The following is a 22,108-nucleotide window of genomic DNA, read 5'->3' on the forward strand; positions in this document are numbered from 1 at the left end:
TGGCCCAGACTGTATAGCAATTTGGTTCCTTTCAGAGTATGCTGATGCAACAGATTCGTTCTTAACAATCATATACAACCGCTCGCTCGACGAAAGATCCGTACCCAAAGACTCAAAAATTGCACAAGTCACGCCAGTATTTAAGAAAGGTAGTAGGAGTAAACCACTAAATTACTGGCTCATATCATAAACGTCGATGTGCAGCAGGATGTTGGAACGTAGACTGTGTGAATTACCTCGAAGAGAACGGGCCCTTGACACACAGTCAACACGGAGTTAGAAAACATCTTCTTGTCAAACGCAACTAGCTCTTTACACAAACGAAGTGTTGAGTACTATTGACAAGGGATTTCCAATTGATTCTGTATTTCCAGATTTACAAAAGGCTTTTGACACTATCTCACAAGCGGCTTGTAGTGAAATTGCGTACTAATGGGATATCGTCTCATTTATGTGTCTGGATTTGTGATTTCCTGCGAGAAAGGTCACAGTTCATGGTAATTGACCGGAAGTCATCGAGCGAAACAGAAGTGATTTCTGGCGTTTCTTAACGTAGTTATAGGCCCTCGTTGTTCCATATCTGTATAAACGAGTTAGGTTGGCTCTCAGCACTATGGGACTTAACATCTGAGATCATCAATCCCCTAGAACTTGGAACTACCTGAACCTAACTAACCTAAGGACATTACACACATCCATGCCCGAGGCAGTATTCGAACCTGCGACCGTAATATTCGCGCAGTTCCGGACTGAAGCGCCTAGAACCGCTAGGCCACTGCGGCCGGCAACGAGTTAGGAGACAATCTAAGTAGCCGTCTTAGGTTGTTTACTGATGATGCTGTCGTTTATCGTCTAGTAAACTCATCAGAACTTCAGAAAAAATTGCAAAACGATTTAGAAAAGATATCTGAATGGTGCGAAAATTGGCAATTGACTCTAAATAATGAAAAGTGTGATGTTATTCACATGAGTGGTAAAAGGATGCCGTTAAACTCCCGTTACACGATAAATCAGTCTAATCTAAAAGCCGTAATTTCAACTAAATACCTAGGAATCACAATTACGAACAACTTAAATTGGAAGGAACACATAGAAAATGTTCGGGGGAAGGTAAACCAAAGACAGTGTTTTATTGGCAGAACACTTAGATAATGTAACAGACCTACTAAAGAAACTGCCTACGCTACGCTTGTCCGTCCTCCTTTGGAGTACGACTGCGCGGTCTGGGATCTTTACCGAGTAGGATTGACAGAGTACAACGAGAAAGTTCAAAGAAGAGCAGCACGTTTTGTGTCGTTATGAAATAGAGAAGAGAGTGTCACTGACATGATATCATGTTACAGGATTTGAGATGGACACCATTAAAATAAAGGCGTTTTCCGTTGCGGCGGAATCTTCTTATGAAATTTCAATCATCAACTTTCTCCTCCAAATTTTGTTGGCACCGACCTACGTAGGGGGAAACTATCATCATAATCAAATAAGTGAAATCAGAGCTCGAAAGCGAACATATAGGTGTTCGTTTTGTCCGTGCGCTGTTCGAGAGTGTAATAATAGAGAATTATTGTGAGGGTTGTTCGATGAACTCTCTGTCAGGCACTTAAGTGTGATTTTCAGAGTATCCGTGTAGATGTAGATGTGGATAAGAATATCCATTTCGCTTTGGTAACAAGAAAAGATGGTTGCTTGCCATACCCTGACGTTCTGCTTAAGCGGAGCAATGATGGTGACATTGACAGGTGCTTGACTAAAACGGCAAAGGGTTCCTCTACGATCCCCCAGTTCGGCAACACCCTCGCTACCACCCGTACGTCTGTTACATGATTACTTTAAAATGTATCTGTATAGAGACGGACAATCATTGATTCCTAGGCGCCGATATGACAGGCAACCATTTCGATGCCCCTGGTCTTAGTGGCTCTAAGTCGCCGAACTAGCGGCTGTTGGCTGCATGCGAAATCTGAGGGGTGTCGGAAGGGATACATGTCATGCGGGCACATCGGAATCAATGACTGCTTGTTTCTCCACATGTACGCTTTTAAAATGGCCAACAAAGACGTGTAGGTGGTTAAGAGGGTATTGCCGAAGTGGGCGCCACACTGGAAGGTTGTAGGCACTTGGAGACAAATTTCAAACTTCTGCATCGCAATGGGAGACAACTACGTCATTTCGAAAAATGACCCTTTAATTGTGTGGTCTGTAACTGAAGTAAAGACACAAGTGGATAGTCTGCTCATGGATCTCTTCCACCTAAAATCTGTGTTCAGGGAAAACCAATATTTTACTCGAAAGAGTAACAGACAACTGTCCGCGAAAAAATGCCCCTTTAATTGTGTGGTCTGTAACTGAAGTAAAGGCATAAGTGGACAGTTTGCTCATGGATCTCATCCACCTAAAATCTGTGTTCAGGGAAAACCAATATTTTACTCGAGAGAGTAACAAACAACTGTCAGCGGAAGTCAGTAGCTAGCCATTGGGGAAGCGAGGGGGTGGAGGGGGAGATAAGTATGCCGGCAAAATCCATAACTTTGTCGCAGTCAGTGTATGCAACCACCGAAATAACTATTGCCGAGAAATATAGCACCAAGGGGCATTCAGTAGAGAACGGTATAAGACAGCAACAGCAACACCTTTGTGGGGTTCTATTATTATAGAATATGTTATGGTATGTACGGCGAAAAACTTCGTTAACCGCGGTAATGGCTAATAGTTAGATAACGCTTGGAATACCGTCACTTCCACTCTCAGCGAGGCCGACATAATGCGCCTAAGGACAGTACGAACGGCAACCCATCCGACAGCTGAGTTCCGCAGTTTCACAGTCGAAGGCGCTTACCGGGTAGAGTTGACAATCACGTTACTACTGATTTTGAGATACGTGCAAAATGTGTACAGCACAGTGGCAAACATTGCAGCATGGAAAGCCTAGTTTAGTCTTCTAAGGCACACTTGAAAATGACTAACAAAATTCAGGATTTTGCATATGTCGGATAAAGTTCTGAAGGCTGAGAACTATATTACATATCTAAACGTAGGCAAAGCATTGTTGAGGATCGAATATTTAACAAAGATAAAATGAAAATAAGAAGAGCTGTGAGTAAAGCGTTCTACGAATTTGAAAATAATGTTGTATCTACTGATCTGACAACAAGTAGTAAAAAGTTATGTTATTACGTTTTGTTAGTAGACTAATGAAACCATGTATCCAGCCACTCAGTGATCCTGTTGGTCCAGAAATGTAAGAGGAGAGTGACAAGGTCACGATACTTAATTAAGATTTCAGCGGTTGAACAATGAGAAAGATTGAACTACGATTTCTCAACTCAACAATCTTGGAAACACAAAAGTGACAGCTTCATAGAAAACCCGCTAAAAAAAATCTCAATAAAGGAGAAGCGACTGAACCTGATGTGATACCTATACGATTCTGTACAGAGTATGGTAACCAATTTGTTCCTCTTCTAGCAGCAGGTTATTGTATGTCGGAGGAACGTAACGACGAAAATTTCTGGAAAAATGACAGGTCACTCTCGTTATCAAGAAGGGTTGCCGAAAGCAACAGGCTTACATCGCTGACGTCAATCTGTCATATTATTATGGGGCCTCTTTTTAAGTACGGGTATTTCTCTTCCTTAGAAATCTCTGTCTAATCCGCAAACCACGACCTTGTGAAACTCACCTTGCTCTGTGGTTTAGCCAAATTCAGAAGATAGCAGATACCGCTGCCCTGGTTGATATCATGTTCCTTGACTACTTGGAGGCGTTCGGTGTAGTTTAGCCACTGTTGCTCCATTAAAAAAAAAAGGTTGCACTGTAAATCTAAACAGATTTGCAATTGAACTGGAATGTTTTAGCAAAAGGAACATATCTTCAGACCTAGAAGTATTGGGTTTGTGCATAAGTTCGCAGCGTCATTCCTTACGTTTAATAAACACAACATATACACATAACAGAGACTTTGGTCATCAATAATATATTCCCCTTCACTATTTAAAAAAAGTCCTCCAACGCTGGGGTCACTTTTCCATTCCACGATTGTAGAAATCACGTGGTTTTGAAGCGAAGAACTCGTCGACCTAGATTATGTGATCAAAAGCATCCGGACACCTGGCTGAAAATCACTTACAAGTTCGTGGCGCGCTTCATCGGTAATGCTGGAATTCAGTATCGTGTTCACCCACTCTTAGCCTTGATGACAGCTTCCACTCTCGCATGCATACGTTTAATCAGGTTCTGGAAGGTTTCTTGGGGAATCGCAGCCCGTTCTTCACGGAGTGCTCTACTGAGGAGAGGTATCGATGTCGGTCAGTGCGCCCTGGCACGTTGGTGTTCCAAAACATTTCAATAGTTTTCTGTAGGATTCAGGTCAGGAGCCTGTGCTGGCCAGTCCATTATAGGGATGTTATTGGCGTGTAACCACAGGCCAGGCATTATGAACAGGTGCTCGATCGTGTTGAAAGATGCAATCTCCATCCCCGAATTGCTCATCAACAGTGGGAAGCAAGAAGGTGCTTAAATCATCAGTGTAGATCTATGCTGTGATAGTGTCACACAAAACGACAAGGGGTGCAAGCCCCCTCCATGAAAAACACACCACACCGTAACACCACCGCCTCCGAATTGTACTGTTGGCAGATGTTCATCGGACATTCGCCATACCCACAGCCTGCCATCGGATCACCACATTGTGTACCATGATTCGTCACACCAAACAACGTTTTTCCACTGTTCAGTCGTCCAATGTTTACGCTCCTTACACCAAACGAGGCGTCATTTGGTATTTACCGGCGTGATGTGTGGCTTATGAGCAGCCGCTCGACCATGAAATCCAAGTTTTTACATCTTACGCCTAACTGTCATAGTGCTTGCAGTGAATCCCAGTGCCGTTTGGAATTCCTGTGTGACGGTCTGGATAGATGTCTGTCTATTACACATTACGACACCTCTTCAACTGTCTGCGGTCTCTGTCAGTCAACAGACGAGGTTGGCCTGTACGGTTTTGTGCTGTATGTGTCCCTTCACGTTTCCACTTCACTATCACATCAGAAACAGTGGACCTAGGGATGTTTAGAAGTGTGGAAATCTCACGTATAGACGTATGACACAAGTGACACCCAATCACCTGACCACGTTCGAAGTCCATGAGTTCCACAGAGCGCCCCATTCTGCTCTCTCACGATGTCTAATGACCACTGATGTCGGTGATAAGGAGTACCTCTCACTAGATGGCAGCACTATACACCTAATATGAAAAACGCATGTTTTTGAGGGTGTCCGGATACTTTTGATCACATAGTGTATGTTTGGTGCGCGTGTTCATTCGGAAACGAAGTTGCTTGAAGAGTGCTCGCTAGAGAGCGTCTAAACGCCACCACCCTCTTATATAACCCAAAGTCGATTCATTAATTCTGAATTGATTTTAAGTTTGAGCGGCTGGTCATAATATCACAGCAGTTGGCACGCTGAGATAGTGACACACTGCAGAGAGAGGTAGCAACTGTAGAATTTAAAGAAACAGTTTTCATAATACTCATCTGTTATTGTTCTTCGTTGTTGTCGAATGTTGTAGGCTCATAATCCATTTCCATGCTAAATTCTGAGATGCAACTTCATATACTGGTCTAAGGGATGCTCGGCTCTATTTTATTAAATGATATGAACAATGGTTGAGTTTCTGTTGACGAATAGATATATTGTTAGTTATTTCACTACGCAATACAATTAAGTTCAACCTCGATGCTAACTCAACACACATGACTCGTACGCCATATTCATACTGAACAAGAACAAAGGCAAAGGTCCCGAGTTCGAGTTTCGGTCCGGCACACAGTTTTAATCTGGCAGGAACTTTCAACAAAGATTTACATAGAACAATATGCACCAAAGAAAATACGATCATATATAGATCCATTCATGCAAAATAAACTTTGGAACACGCATTACGAAAACAAAGTACAAATAATTGTTTATCATTGCCTATCTTTTTCAGAAGTCCATAACAATCATTGTAATTACATAAAGTGTTTATATATGTTACCGATTATACATTTTCGTATAGCTATTTGGTAGTTAATTTCTAGGTTTGGTATTTATTGTCAGGAGAATGCGGGGGGGGGGGGGGGGGGGGGGGGTTGGGGGGCGAGGTTCGCGCTTACCGTGAAGTAACATTACTTCACGCAGTCTTACTTGCTCTTGGATTGCGTCTTCAAAACGTCTCAGTTGTTGACAAGTGCCAGCAGTGATGGTTACGTCTTCGGGAAACAATTCGAAGTACACCACATAGTCACTGCCCCATTAGATGCATAAAATTATCTTTTGTAAATGCGCTTAAGTCTTAGTATGACGAGTTGCTGCTTTGTTTTGGCACAACCATTCCTTTCTTTTCCACACGTTAGCATTAATACACCATTTCTCCTCTCCAGCAACGATGCAGGATAGTAATGGTCGATGTTGTTCACGAGCCAATTGATGACGAACAAGCAGAGATGCACATATGGCCGCCAGCTGATTTTTATTTTGAGGTAGATCATGCGGTACCAGTACACCTGCTTGTTGAACCTTCTCCACTGCATGCAAAGATCGCACGATGGTGGAATGATCACAGTTTGCCGGTTCTCGAGTGCAATGACGTGCATTTAAACGATCTTCGTCAATTCCCGAAAATCTTCCTGAACGCAGAGTGTCACTAACGTCAGAACGATCCTTCTTAAATCGAGAAAGCCATTTTATTTCCGTGCTCTGTTCAGTGTCATACACAGTGCAAATGTTTCTGTCTGTCTCCGCTACTGTCTCCCCTCTAATGAGATCAAACAGGGGGATATGCTGGAAACGTTCCGATTTCTCTACATGGCACTCCATTTCCTAGCGTCCACAGCTCCACTCACTATCTACAAATGACAGTGACAACGTGCAAACTCCAATAGCAACAGTGAACTAAAAATAAAAAAACAGCAGAAGATAAATAAACCAATAGTAACCATAATACCAATATGTAAAACACAAATTGTTCAAATGGCTCTGAGCAGTATGGGACTTAACTTCTGAGGTCATCAGTCCCCTAGAACTTAGAACTACTTAAACCTAACTAACCTAAGGACGACACACACATCCATGCCCGAGGCAGGATTCGAACCTGCGGCCGTAGCGGTCGCGCGGTTCCAGACTGTAACGCCTAGAACTGCCCGGCCATTTCGGCCGGCAAAACACAAATGCTACGAGCTTATGTGCCAATCTAAACTTCGGGCGTACTATAAAGAAGGGGTATAGGAATGCTGCTGCTAACAATACACATGGTTTTTCGTAAATATCTCTGGGGCCTCGGAAGACCACTGCGCAAAAACTGTAGAGACGTACAGAGAAATGACACACATCAGCTCTCTAAGTTTAAATTCGTAATACGTGTCGTGACGTAGTTGCGCAAGGGGGCAGATGTAGCTACATCATCCGCTTTCTGCTGTCGCATCGAATTACGCGGTACAGTCACATTAATGTGGCCGCCAGCTATGTTCGGCGTCAACGTTCAATAACCACTCACAGACGACAGAATGCAGCCGGGGGGGGGGGGGGGGGGGGAGGGGAGGGGGGGAACAAGTACAGTCGTTGTCGTGGTATGGAAACGGAGCGATTTATCATGGGTGGAATCGTTTCCAAAACGGCTAAGTTTGTAAACTGTTCGCGTGCCAGTGTGGTTAAAATATACCGTGTGTAACAAAATGTTGCTATACGAAACAGGCACTGAGTCAACTGGGGTGCAACACGGGCTATATGTGACAGGGATGAACGACAGCTGTGTAGATGTGCAATGACGAACGAACGTCTAATTGTTGAGCAGATAACCATCCAGATGAACCAAGGCGCTACCAACAGTGTCTCCTCAGCGACCGTTCACCGAACGTTGCTGCGTGTGGGCGTCCACAGCAGGCGCCTGCTTCATGCATCCATGCTGACTGCTGTTCACCAATTAAGGCTGTAATGTACACGCCGGTACCGCAACTGTACGTCCACAGATTGGCGGCAGGTCGTCTTTCCAGATGATTCGTGTTTTATGCTCCATCGGACAGACAACCATTGGCGTGTGCTGCGGGAAATGTACACTACTGGCCATTAAAATTACTGCACCAAGAAGAAAAGCAGATGATAAACGGGTATTCATTGGAGAAATATATTATACTAGAACTGACATGCGGTTACATTTTCACGCAATTTGGGTGCACAGATCCTGGGAAATCAGTACCCAGAACAACCACCTCTGGCCGTAATATCGGCCTTGATACGCCTGGGCATTGAGTCAAACAGAACTTGGATGACGTGAACAGGTACAGCTGCCCATGCAGCTTCAACACAATATCACGGTTCATCAAGAGTAGTGACTGGCCAGTAGTGTAAATACATTACTTTAAGAAAAAAATAAGTGGCGGTAACTCATGCAGCTAGAAAGCTAAAAATTGTTCAGAATGTTCAAATGTATGTCACAATGAAATGTTACAAGTCTCAACTTGATCGGAGAAATATTTTGGTCCAAATCGGCGTTTTTACGAAAAATTAAATGCGCTAAATATTGGGCTCCTAAAGATGAAAATTCGTATATGGTCTTGGTTTGACATGAGAACATTAACTATGTGACTTCATTAAGCTACCTCTATCAGTTTTCAAGTTATTTACTAAAAACTAAATTTGGGACAAAAACGACATTATTCATAATAGATTAAGAATAATTTGTATTTATGTCAGTAAGTTCTAATTACAGCATTTAATTACACTCATTAAATAATATCGCTGCTCCAAGTCTCAAGACTTTAGTGTAAATAACAATCAATATAATGACTCTTAAAAGAGGTGGTTCAGGGGTCTTGTTCTATTGTTTTCCATTTTAAATTCTAGCCGTCAGAGTTTAAATGCAGTCAAGTTCAAAATTTTTCAGTAACTAGAGAAAACCTAATTTAATTATGCAAAAATTATGAAGATTGCACTTTATTAAACAACAGAGATATTAATTAATACATGTCTGAGATATTGGCCATTTAAATACTGCTGCCTGCGCCTACACCAGTTGATAGATCTTCCGTTCGGCGATCCGTTTTGCTCATGTACAGGTATAAATACAGCCGTAGAGGCTGCAACAGGAGGCTGTTCGCATTAAGCTATCAATCTGTCCACGTCAGTCAAACGATGGCGTACGCTGTGCCTCAGATGGTGTCACGACCAGGCTGCTACCGAGCGCGTTTTCGGTAAAAGTAGGAAGTGAACTCGCAAGGACTGTATACCGTCCTGGATCGGTTAGTTTTCACTGCCGTAACATTTGTTTGCCTCCCTTAATGTTGACAAGTGCTGAAATTATTTTCTGCTTTTGTGGCGAGCAATTAACTTTGATGATTGGGAGTCACGGCGATAGACCATATTACGTGGAACTAACCGTAGAGGTCGCCTCTGAAATGCTAATAATGCCGTTTCTGATAGGGACATTATTATTATTATCAGGAATATTATTATGTTTGTACAGGTGAACTATTAGAGAATATCAGTTAGAACTCAGAACTTTACAGTCATAGCCCGTGATCCCACAGAGTAAATAGCAAATAGGAACATTTTCTTTCAGTGGACGCAAGAATAATGTGGACTAGCAGATTGGAAATAACGGTTAGTATGTTCTTCGTCACTTTCTGACTGGCGGAAAAAATAGTTTTCAGACACTTGCAAACGGCGACGAATATGATAAATCTACCTGCCGCCCCCCATCATCATGTCTCAGCAAATGGCCGACCCATGTGTCCCTTCTGTGTTCGATTACCTTCAGGGGACAAGGCTTCTCTTCCTCCGCTCCGTGGAGCACCTCTTCTATTTGTATCTTATCTGCCCAGGAAATCATGAGCATTCTGTGGTAGCACTACATCTAGAAGGCTGGTATTTTATGTTTTACTCCTTTTAGAGTGTCAGTGTTTCACTTCCATACAGCAGCACATTCTAGACACCTTTCTGGATCTGAAAAGGTTTCGTCTCTTGTGAAAAGCAGCTTTTGCCTGGTGATTTGGCTACAAATATCCTTTCTTGACGTTCTGTCTGATGTATATTTATTAGCTAGGTTGTCAAAGGATTTGACGGTTTTCAGGCGCTCATTTTTAAATGAGCATTGGGACGTGGTGTTTTGTCTGCTCACAGCAAAGATTCTTGTTTTACATTTATTAATTTCCATATTATAGGAAGCGTTGAGGCCCCTTTCCATCTGGGCCAGGATCGCTTCCAACTGTTCTTCATCTTCACTTAACACTACGAAATCATTAGCAAATTTCAGCATGTTTATTTTCTTACCATAATTTTAATTAATCTTATAGCTCCTAGTGTCTCCCTAGGTTCATCTATTGCCCTCTTAATGTACCCATTGAACAAGTCAGGAGATAAGGAGCAGATCTGTCGTACAACCTACTTAATAACAGTTTCTACTTGACGTTCAACCAGATCTTCTCTATATAGTCTCTGCATCACTCTTCTGTCCTTATACTTCATGCCAAACTCTCCAGCAACTTAAAATACTGTCACCTGCCTGCCCTGTGAAATGCTTTTTTAATCATAAGTCGAGTATTGCTTCTCGTAAGTCTACACCTCTTCTAAAGTCAAACTGGTAGTCTGTGATCGTTGTTCAAAAATGGTTCAAATGGCTCTGAGCACTATGGGACTTAACATCTGAGGTCATCAGTCCCCCAGAACATAGAACTACTTAAACCTAACTAACCTAAGGACATCACACACATCCCTGTCCGAGGCAGGATTCGAACCTGCGACCGTAGAGGTCGCGCGGCTCCAGACTGAAGCGCCTAGAACCTCTCGGCGTGATCTTTGTGGCTATCCTGCCTTCTCACCGCCCTAGACTGATAGAGGTCAAGATCTTCGAGGGGTGTGTTACCAAACTGAGGGCCCTATATTGTTCATGTCTGTTTGCAGGTGCTCTCTTTGGTGTCGGCACTGTGATATATTTCTTAAAGTCTGTTGGGAGCTCCCCTGTTTTGTATGTAACTTGTATGAGTTGGATCAGTTCTTGATGTAGCCTTTCTCCAGCAGTCTTGATGAGTTCTGTTGGTATATCATCAACTCCAGTGGCTTTCCCCAGGTTTTAGCTGTCTGATTGCAAGTTGCAGTCATCGCGCAAGGTATTGTCTCCCTCTTCTTCGGTTTCGTTCTTCTCAGCGTTCTGCATTTCCAGATCTTTATTATTTCCTGTATACCGGTTTTCAAGATATTGTTTCTATCTTTTTAATATATCTTTCTGCTCATGTAATACTATTCCACATTCATTTTGGACTCTACTGCATTTTATTAGCCTGTTTCCAAAAAACTGTTTAACTGATTTATAGGCAGATTCTAGAGTTCCTGCCGTGATCATTTCATTTATCTCTTTGCACCGGTCCTCCAAGAATCGTTGTTTAGTCTTTCTTGATACTTGTTTGACTCCTCAATGCTCTGTTTTGCCTCTGTTCTTCCTCAGTGTTGACCTGTTTTAGCTTACATCTTAAATTTATTTTTGTTATTATGCCTTCTGTAACCTATTCCTTTTTATGCTTTGCCTTCTGTCTCCCAACTACTTCGTTTGCTACTAGCAGGATATTACTTTTCAAGGACCCGCATCTTTCTTCAACATTTCTGGTGTTGTTCATAACTATAGATATGACTGTTTGTTCGTTATATGTCCTTAATCTAGTCACATCCCATTTTTCACACGTTCTTTTATTCAGTTTTTTGAACTTCAGATCACATTCTCCTATAACTATGTTGTGGTCATTATCTTTGCCTGGGTCCGGCAGCCTCTAAAGATTTTTACTTGATTCTGGAGCCTTTGTGTGACTAGAAAGAAGTCGAAATGATATTTCTTCCCCTTTCCAGAGGCTTTCCATGTATACCTTGTCCGTGTATGGCGTTGAAACCACGTGTTACATGTTAGTAATTGATGTTCTGTACAGAATTCTACCAGTCTATATGCCTGTTCACTTCTTTCTTCAAGCCCAAAAGATATCCCACTATAATGCTATCTCTGCCTCTCCCACTGATTCATTCCAGTCTCCCATAATGATAAAGTTTCTAATTCTTTGACCATGTTTACAGCTCCTGATATGTATCTGTGTATCTGATATGTATCTATTTTCTGTATGTCTTCTAGATTTCATATAGTTGTCTTCTGAAACCACTGAAGTAGTTATGAATAAAATTGTACATACACTCCTGGAAATTGAAACAAGAACACCGTGAATTCATTGTCCCAGGAAGGGGAAACTTCATTGACACATTCCCGGGGTCAGATACATCACATGATCACACTGACAGAACCACAGGCATATAGACACAGGCAACAGAGCATGCACAATGTCGGCACTAGTACAGTGTATATCCAACTTTCGCAGCAATGCAGGCTGCTATTCTCCCATGGAGACGATCGTAGAGATGCTGGATGTAGCCCTGTGGAACGGCTTGCCATGCCATTTCCACCTGGCGCCTCAGTTGGACCAGCGTTCGTGCTGGACGTGCAGACCGCGTGCATTCGCTACAATTTTCCAGCGTTTCAGCTGCTCTGTTGCAACAGCATCGTCAGCAAATCAATTTATACACTCCTGGAAATGGAAAAAAGAACACATTGATACCGGTGTGTCAGACCCACCATACTTGCTCCGCACACAGCGAGAGGGCTGTACAAGCAATGATCACACGCACGGCACAGCGGACACACCAGGAACCGCGGTGTTGGCCGTCGAATGGCGCTAGCTGCGCAGCATTTGTGCACCGCCGCCGTCAGTGTCAGCCAGTTTGCCGTGGCATACGGAGCTCCATCGCAGTCTTTAACACTGGTAGCATGCTGCGACAGCGTGGACGTGAACCGTATGTGCAGTTGACGGACTTTGAGCGAGGGCGTATAGTGGGCATGCGGGAGGCCGGGTGGACGTACCGCCGAATTGCTCAACACGTGGGGCGTGAGGTGTCCACAGTACATCGATGTTGTCGCCAGTGGTCGGCGGAAGGTGCACGTGCCCGTCGACCTGGGAACGGACCGCAGCGACGCACGGATGCACGCCAAGACCGTAGGATCCTACGCAGTGCCGTAGGGCACCGCACCGCCACTTCCCAGCAAATTAGGGACACTGTTGCTCCTGGGGTATCGGCGAGGACCATTCGCAACCGTCTCCATGAAGCTGGGCTACGGTCCCGCACACCGTTAGGCCGTCTTCCGCTCACGCCCCAACATCGTGCAGCCCGCCTCCAGTGGTGTCGCGACAGGCGTGAATGGAGGGACGAATGGAGACGTGTCGTCTTCAGCGATAAGAGTCGCTTCTGCCTTGGTGCCAATGATGGTCGTATGCGTGTTTGGCGTCGTGCAGGTGAGCGCCACAATCAGGACTGCATACGACCGAGGCACACAGGGCCAACACCTGGCATCATGGTGTGGGGAGCGATCTCCTACACTGGCCGTACACCTCTGGTGATCGTCGACGGGATACTGAATAGTGCACGGTACATCCAAACCGTCATCGAACCTATCGTTCTACCATTCCTAGACCGGCAAGGGAACTTGCTGTTCCAACAGGACAATGCACGTCCGCATGTATCCCGTGCCACCCAACGTGCTCTAGAAGGTGTAAGTCAACTACCCTGGCCAGCAAGATCTCCGGAGCTGTCCCCCATTGAGCATGTTTGGGACTGGATGAAGCGTCGTCTCATGTGGTCTGCACGTCCAGCACGAACGCTGGTCCAACTGAGGCGCCAGGTGGAAATGGCATGGCAAGCCGTTCCACAGGACTACATCCAGCATCTCTACGATCGTCTCCATGGGAGAATAGCAGCCTGTATTGCTGCGAAAGGTGGATATACAGTGTACTAGTGCCGACATTGTTCATGCTCTGTTGCCTGTGTCTATGTGCCTGTGGTTCTGTCAGTGTGATCATGTGATGTATCTGACCCCAGGAATGTGTCAATAAAGTTTCCCCTTCCTGGGACAATGAATTCACGGTGTTCTTATTTCAATTTTCTGGTTGATGTCTTTCCTGGGGTCATTGGAAGTAGAAGAGCGCAATGGTAGACTGTACGATGCCAAGTCAAAGTCAAGGGTGCGTGGGTACCTAGTGGTCAGGGGGTGGTTACAGACAGTCGTAAGTAGTATGTGTCAAAGTCGGCCACCTTCTTTAGAGTTCGCTTCTACGTTTGAGTCTGACTATCTAACTTCAATCTGAAGGCCATCAATGTGCGCTGGAATGCGTTTTCCGGAGCGGAGTGAAATCACGTTTCGTGAAATCGAGCTTTGCTTGGTGGTCGTATTTCCACTATTACGTCAGTTTGGTGTTCTGGACACCTAAATTAATCGTGGCACGCAAACATGCCTGGAAGCTGAGGTTATCGTGCACTTGTTGCTGCTATTGATTAGCGCCGTTGAATTATTAGCAGTGGCATTAGAGCTTGGCAGTATTCCCTATTATAGTGGATGTGACTTCTGTACAGACTACCGATCTACACTACTGGAAAAAATGCAGTGCACTCTATGACATATCAGGGTGTAATATGTGCATATTGAGTGGTTGTATTGTTTGTGATTCATTTGTTACGGTCATCGCCTGAGAGCCCTCTGTGTGCGAGGATACCCACCAACAAGTACGTACTACCGTTGAATAGCTTCAGCCATTTAAACCGAGCCATACTCTGGTAGTGCAGCAAGCTGGATGGACATCTTGCTGCACATGTTGGGCATAATGTATCGATGGTGTGTCACTGCTTTCAGCAGTGGTCTGTGGAACATTCCTACACCAGCAGACCACGTTCTGGACGTCCGTGCAATACAGACGGGGATGGAGATCTCCTCTGATCAGCACGTTGCAAGGCATCCCAGATATGCTCAATAATGTTCATGTCTGGGGTATTTGGTGGCCAGCGGAAGTGTTTTAACTCAGAAGAGTGTTCCTGGAGTCACTCTGTAGCAATTCTGGACGTGTGGGGTATCGCATACTGCTGCTGAAATTGTCCAAGTCCGTTGGAATACACAATGGACATGAATGGATGTAGGCGATCAGACAGGACGCTTGCGTACTTGTCACCTATTGGAGTCGTATCTAGATGTATCAGGAGTCCTATATAACTTAAACTGCACACGCCCTACGCCATTACAGAGCCTCCACCAGCTTGAACAGTGCCTTGTTGACATGCAGGGTCCGTGGATTCGTGAGGTTCTTCCATACCCGTACACGTCCATCCGCTCGATACAATTTGAAACGAGACTCGTCCGACGAAGCAACATGTTTCCACTCAACAGTCCAGTGTCGGTGTTGACGGGCCCGGGCGAGGCGTTAAGCTTTGGTTCGCGCTGTCATCAAGTGTACACGAGTGGCATTCGGCTCCGAAAGCCCATAGTGAAATGGTTCGCACACTGACATTTGGTGATGGCCCAGCATTGAAATCTGCAGCAATTTGCGGAAAGGTTGCATTTTTCCCATGTCGAAAGATTCTCTTCAGTCGTCGTTGGTCCGGTTCTTGCAGGATCTTTTCCAGACCGCAGCGATGTCGGATATTTGATGTTTTACCGGATTCCTGATATTCACGGTACGCTCGTGAAGTGGTCGTACAGGAAAATCCCCACTTCATCACTACCTCGGAGCTGCTGTGTCATCGCTCGTGCGCCGACTATAACACCACGTTCAAATTCACTTAAATCTTGATAACCTGCCATTGTAGCAGCACTAACCGATCTAAGAACTGCGCCAGATACTTGTTGGCTTATGTAGGCATTGCCAACCGCAGCGCCGTATTCTGTCTGTTTACAAATATCTGTATTTGAATGTGCATGCCTATACCTGTTTCTTTGGCGCTTCAGTGTATATAGTGTTACAACGAATGCGGACATCTTCCCATAGTTTCCTGAGATTTTACAATATTAAGTTTCACTAATTTCACTGTTTATCAGTTCTTAAAAGTCATACGAAGAATTCTTTTATTTAGAGATTTGTATACACTTCTCATAAAAACTATAATCCTTATATCAAGACACCACAGGGAGAATTAAATATTTGTAACTTTCCCCGCTATTTGTATGGTGGTGGTAGTGGCCTCCCTGACACACAGGACCACACTGGCTAGCAGTGGCGTCCTCCACGGCGAGGCGGTCGGAGGGTTGCTATACGCCGCTTCCTGGTACAAAGTAAACGCGCTTTTAACAAGTCAGTTTTTCAACTCGTCAGTCTGAACCACAACGCCCTACTTGTTTTGGGTGACAGTATTTTATTTTGAGAAGGCTGAGTCCATTCCTTCCCGTATCAGGGCTAAAATATTTTACTGACTGAGCCGTGCTGCGGCTCGCGTTGGTGCCGTGAGTAGGTTTCCGCCAGACCGTATCGTTTAGTTGGCATGGTTGCGTTGTTTGTCTTCTTCTCGTGTTCACTGGCGCCACTCGGTTTCGTAAGAGTTGCCTGTCCGCTAGTGACAGCAGCGGCGCTTATCGATTGTAGTTCTGCTGCCCTAGCTTTGGGGCGACCTCGTTCTTCTTCCGTGTGGTGTGAGTGAGGAGTTCGGTTGGGGACGCAGGAGCAGCGAGGTCCACGCAGAGTGACAACACGCAGGGACTGCTGGCGACGTGTATGGACTGCTGGATCGAAGGGCAATGGTCTCGAGGGTGCACGACCTCGTCGAAACCGAATCCTGCATGTTTAAGTTGAGTGCATTGCAATTCGCGTAGAGAAACCTCCACCATTGTGAAATCTCGCGATTCTCCAGTGACTTGGGTTCGTGTTGCTGCTTTTAGTGTTGCCGAGGCGAAAAGCAGCGAGTGGAGTACCTGGGGAAGGCGGATCTGATTAGCCTTCCTGAGCTTCTAATTACTATTTACTATTTTCAGCTTCTTACATTGGTAAGTTCAACCAGCGGTATTTTTCTGTATTGTGGCCGCTAACGCCACAGTACCTGCCCTGGTGTTAGTGTATGTAACGGCTGTGTACATTTCCTCGCCTTGCAACCGCTGTAAAAAAAAAAAAAAAAATAAATAAATAAAAGAAAAGTGTGTGGAATCTTATGGGACTTAACTGCTAAGGTCATCAGTCCCTAAGCTTACACACTAATTAACCTAAATTATCCTAAAGACAAACAGATACACCCATGCTCGAGAGAGGACACGAACCTCCGCTGGGACCAGCCGCACAGTCCATGACTGCAGCGCCTGAGACCGCTCGGCTAATCCAGCGCGGCGGCCGCTGTCCGGTGAGGCGTGTACGTTTGACAGCTTCTTGATGGTGGCTTTCTTCTACCTTAGTGGTAGTCATTCATTCTTGTTCCGGGCGCTCTAAGTACAGTATTCTGCGGGCCAGACCGCCGGTTCCGGCTATGGCGTAAATTTACATCTTGCATTTGTGTTGTTAGCCTCACCAAGATTTTTTTTAAAAAAGATCTTTATTTCATACTAACTATAATAGTTATACAAATTAACCCACCACCTTAGTGATTAGTGGGTCCTAATGTTAATACAATATTATATGTTGTCAGCAGCTATTACGGTTATTACAATGTTACAATTAATTTATTTTATGAGCTAAGACAGTGTGACACGGTACATGTTAATAGACAGACTACGGTTGTTAATCTATACACTACTACCTAGTTGTTAATTTTCCTACCTGCTTGTTAGTAATCCTAACTGCGTGCAGCGTTACAGGCGTGTCAGCCTAGATATAAACCTACTTGAAGGCCCCGCTCACCGACCTAACCCCGATGACCGTGCCCTGACACTGGGCAGGCCAAAATTGCTTGTCGCTGCAGGTTCCCAATTTAGTGTCTACTTCTAATGCTACGAACTACTAACTAACCTACGTCAAATCCGGTGTTGTCTTAGTCGAGAATAGGTGTACCCCAGTCCCCCTAGCCCTGCACGTGGCGGATTCCAACTAAAAGTCGATCTGTCCACGCACAGGCGGAACAGGATTAGGGTACCAGGACACGTTCAGTAGTTGTTTCTAGTCGCGAAAGTCCCTCAGGTATGCAGTCAGAACTTTTCGTGATACCTCATTTGCCAAATTGTTCAGTTTCGAAAGTCTCTTCGTGTCTTAATAAGTCGTAATTGTTGTTGTTTGGAAGTTGTTATCTTAATGTAGCTGCTACATCATCGAAAAGGGGGCACTCGTAAGCCACATGGTCGGTAGTACACTCCAAAGCGCCACAGTCACACTCAGGTGTAGCCCTTTTCCCAAACCGACATAGATATGTCGAGTATGGCCCATGACCAGTGAGAAAATGTATTAGATCCCGGATTGGTTCGAAATACCTCATGCCTAACCTTACTTTAACATTTGGCAAGAATCCGAAGGTTCTTCTGCCAGGTTCATCCATTTCCCAAGATTCCTACCATAAGTCCTCACCCCTTCTTCGTATTTCTCCCTTGTCCCTAGCCAAAGCTCCCAGTATGTTCTCTATTTTCATGTCGTTCCCTTTCTTGACCCGGTACCATGCTGCTTGTTCCCGTATTTTGATATCTAGAGAACAGAGCCCCATTATCACTGGGGATGTTCTGTAAGTCCCCACAGATCTTAACAGCATGTTCCTTTGTACTTTTCTCACTGTCATGTCATGCACCACCCTTGTGAGCCTGTGCGCCCAGACTCCCGATCCGTAACCCACTACTGTAGTTAGTATACTGTTATGATACAACTTTATGAGGTGTGGTGAAAGATGAAATCTTTTGTGCCCTATGCAGATGAGGTTATTAAGTACTTGTAGTGCTTTTTGGGTTACAGACTTAATGTGCCTTCCGAAGTTCCACTTTTCATCGATGATGACACCCAAGTAGCGAGTCTCTTGTCGTCTGAGAACTGGGGAGCCCCCAATTCTAACTGTAGGGTTTCTTACTAGCTGTCCTTTCAGCAATAGGTATGTTGATTCAGTTGGTGAAATTGACATTTTAGTAGTAGTACACATTGTTGCAATTTTGACAGAGCTCCTTCTATTTTTGGTTCTATGTCTTCGCGGCTCCGGCCGCCGACCAGCAGAAGGAGGTCATCTGCGTAGGCTATCACCTCTAGCACCTCGTCACTCTTTTGCAAACTGTCTAGAAGTGGTTCCATGTGGATATCCCAGAACAGGGGACCTAGGACGGAACCCTGGGGACATCTCTTAGTTAAGGTTTTTCCAGCTCTGCCGCTAGTGGATGGTAGCCAGACCTCCCGCCCTTCACAATAGCTCCTCAGGTAACCATATAGCGGCCCTGGACACTCGTTCTCCCACAGGCAGGGGAAGAGCGAAGGCCACCACAGGTTGTGAAAGGCGCCACTGATGTCAACCATGATGCCGACAACGTACTTGTACGGGGTAGAGCCACAGACCTCGGCCGCCAGAGCGATTGCATCGGTTGCCGATCGCCCCAGCCTATAGCCGAACTGCCTGCCACTCATCCCGCACAGCACTCGGTGTGCAGTCAGTCTATCAGCTAGCAATTTTTCAAATAACTTCCCAAAGGTGTCTGATAGGCATATCGGTCAGTAGGACTTAGCTTCAGCTGGGTCCTTATTGGGTCCTTTTTTAATAATCACTACGTTGGCCTCACCAAGATTATCATTAGTCGCTCGTTAGACTGCCACTAGTCTGAGTTACCATCTTGTGATCTGAATGCAACTCTTGGCTGCCTTTTCTTCACTCGCGAAAGTGTTTTTGGTGTGACCTACTCAGAGGTCGATTCCTGAAGCACCGTCTGTCACTGGACCTTGTGTTTTATTTTATTATTGTATTATTAACTTACCATAATTTGTCTCACCTGTTTGGTGTTCGGTTGTTTGTTTGTTTTTAGTTAACTTTCGCTACGACATTCACCGTTTGACAGTATATTTGTTAAACTTTTTATAGTTACCATTTTGGCGTTAAAGGCCTTCAGCCGTGATTGTGGTTACGTGCCTTAAAGGGCTGATTGCGACCTCATTGGCTTCTTTTCAAAAATTACTTATTAAAATAAATAGTGGAATTGCAAACCAAACCAATAGTAATTGATTCGGGCCCCGTCCACAAACGTAACCCAATCCTGCTTTCCTTAATTACCGGGTTTCACTGACGTTTGTACAACTGAAGATGTGATATGAAATCATGAAACCAGTCATGTTCCTGTAAAAGTTCATATACAGCTGAAAAAGGTTTATTTCAGAAACAGTTTTTTAAAGGCATCCACAGGAAACTGGCAATTATCACTGCAAAAACTAGTTTCTAGTGCCATAGGTCTCAATTAATGTCAACTCCTGCTGCGAGTCAAAAAATCTTTTGAGTTGTAACTCTCAAGTGGCTGGTTCTGGATCCGTGGTCCCGTGCCTTATTCCGCTGTCTGAGTGCTCCCCACATTTCAGAGTATTGTTGGGTTAGGTTGATACTAGTCCCCGTTCCTCTCAGCTGTCTCCCGTAGTCCATTGCAACTGTCGCAACCCACTTCAGTCACGCACTCGCTTGTGTTCTCATATGTACGAGTCCCATGCGATTTTCTCTTTCCGTCATCCTCCCACATACAGCTTTCAGTAATGACTCTTGTAATATGTGCCCACTTATTTCATCCTTTAGTTTCATACATTATCTGATCGAAGGTATCCGGTAACTTATTAGTGTACTTCATTGTAGGGTGTGTCCTGTAAGGTCGTAAAGCTTCGACTGCACACCGACCAGCGTAGCTCCGCGAAACGACACAGAGAAGGAGTTGATCTGCACGCCTGTAGAAAAAGCAGGCAACGCCACACCTCCAGGAAGACAAGAGTTCAGCGCCCCCTGTCAAGGCTGACTTGACCAGCCACCCATCGCTGGTCGGGCCCAGTTCGGTCGCAAGCTTCGAGGGCGTCGGTGCTGAGTAATAGGAAGAGAATGTTTAGCTTGGGTTCTGTGAGTAGTAATAGTGTGTAAAAGTAATCTCATGTAGAATGCTCAGGAAGCACATCGAGCCACCTCATAACGGAAGGGGTTAAGTAATGTTTCTTTCCTTTTTATAAATAGTGTTCTATTAATTTGAAATTGTTATGTGCAGATCATTTTGGATTCTTGCCACTGGCCGTCACAACTTCTCTCCTCCCTTGTTTGCATCTGTGCTGATTCCCACAGTAGCCTACACAAGATATCCAACCTCCACCTGAATGACAGCTTGAACACTACAGGTATTGAGGTATGTAAATGGTTGTGCAGGAATGACAGCCTGTTCTTCCTCAACAGCCAAAATCAGAGAAGTCAGTAACGTTGGATGCAGGGGTTTCGAGCGAAGTAGACTTTCTAGTCCATTCCAAAGCTGTTCTGCTGGGTTCAGGTCGGGAGTCTAGGGAGGTCATTCTGTTTCAGGAATGTCATTATCCAGAAACTATTGCCTCACAAACGCTGTTTTGTTTCTGGGTGTTCATATACTTCCGAATGTAGCGTTATCTTCAAATGCAATGAGGGTACCACACCGCAACCACGAGGATCACTCCCATTCCTTACCACCACCTTCTCCTACTTCACTGTTGGTTCTCCATACGATGGCAGGTAACATTTTCCAGGCATTTACCAACTGTAAACCCTTTCATGGGATTGTCACAGTGTGCAGTACGATTCACCAATTCAAATTTTTCCAGTCATCCACTATCCAGTGCCCTCGCTCTTTAGACCACCTGTGCATCTCTTAGCGTTGATCAACTACTCCACAGTCATTGTGCTAGGTGGACACAACCACACTCCGCAATGCTCGACGCTCCCTGTATGTGAGGTCTACATGGTGTAATTTCATTTATTTTATCTTATATATGCTTTGATAGCTTTTAATGGCAACGGCCTTGCCGCAGTGGTTACACCGGTTCCCATGAGATCACCGAAGTTAAGCGCTATCGGGCTTGGTCGGCACTTGGTTGGGTGATCATCCAGGCCACCATGCGCTGTTGCCATTTCTCGGGGTGCACACAGCCTCTTGATGCCAATTGAGGAACTACTCGACCGAATAGTAGCGGCTTCGGTCAAGAACACCATCATAACGACCGGGAGAGCGGTGTGCTGACCCCACGCCTCTCCTATCCGCATCCTCCACTGAGGATAACACGGCGGTCGGATAGTCCCGGTAGGCCACTCGTGGCCTGAAGACGGAGTGCTTTTTTATAGCTTTTAATAAAGTGACGTCAAAACAAAA

The sequence above is a fragment of the Schistocerca gregaria genome, chromosome 7, assembly GCF_023897955.1.
Source record: "Schistocerca gregaria isolate iqSchGreg1 chromosome 7, iqSchGreg1.2, whole genome shotgun sequence".
NCBI classification, from domain to species: domain Eukaryota; kingdom Metazoa; phylum Arthropoda; class Insecta; order Orthoptera; family Acrididae; genus Schistocerca; species Schistocerca gregaria.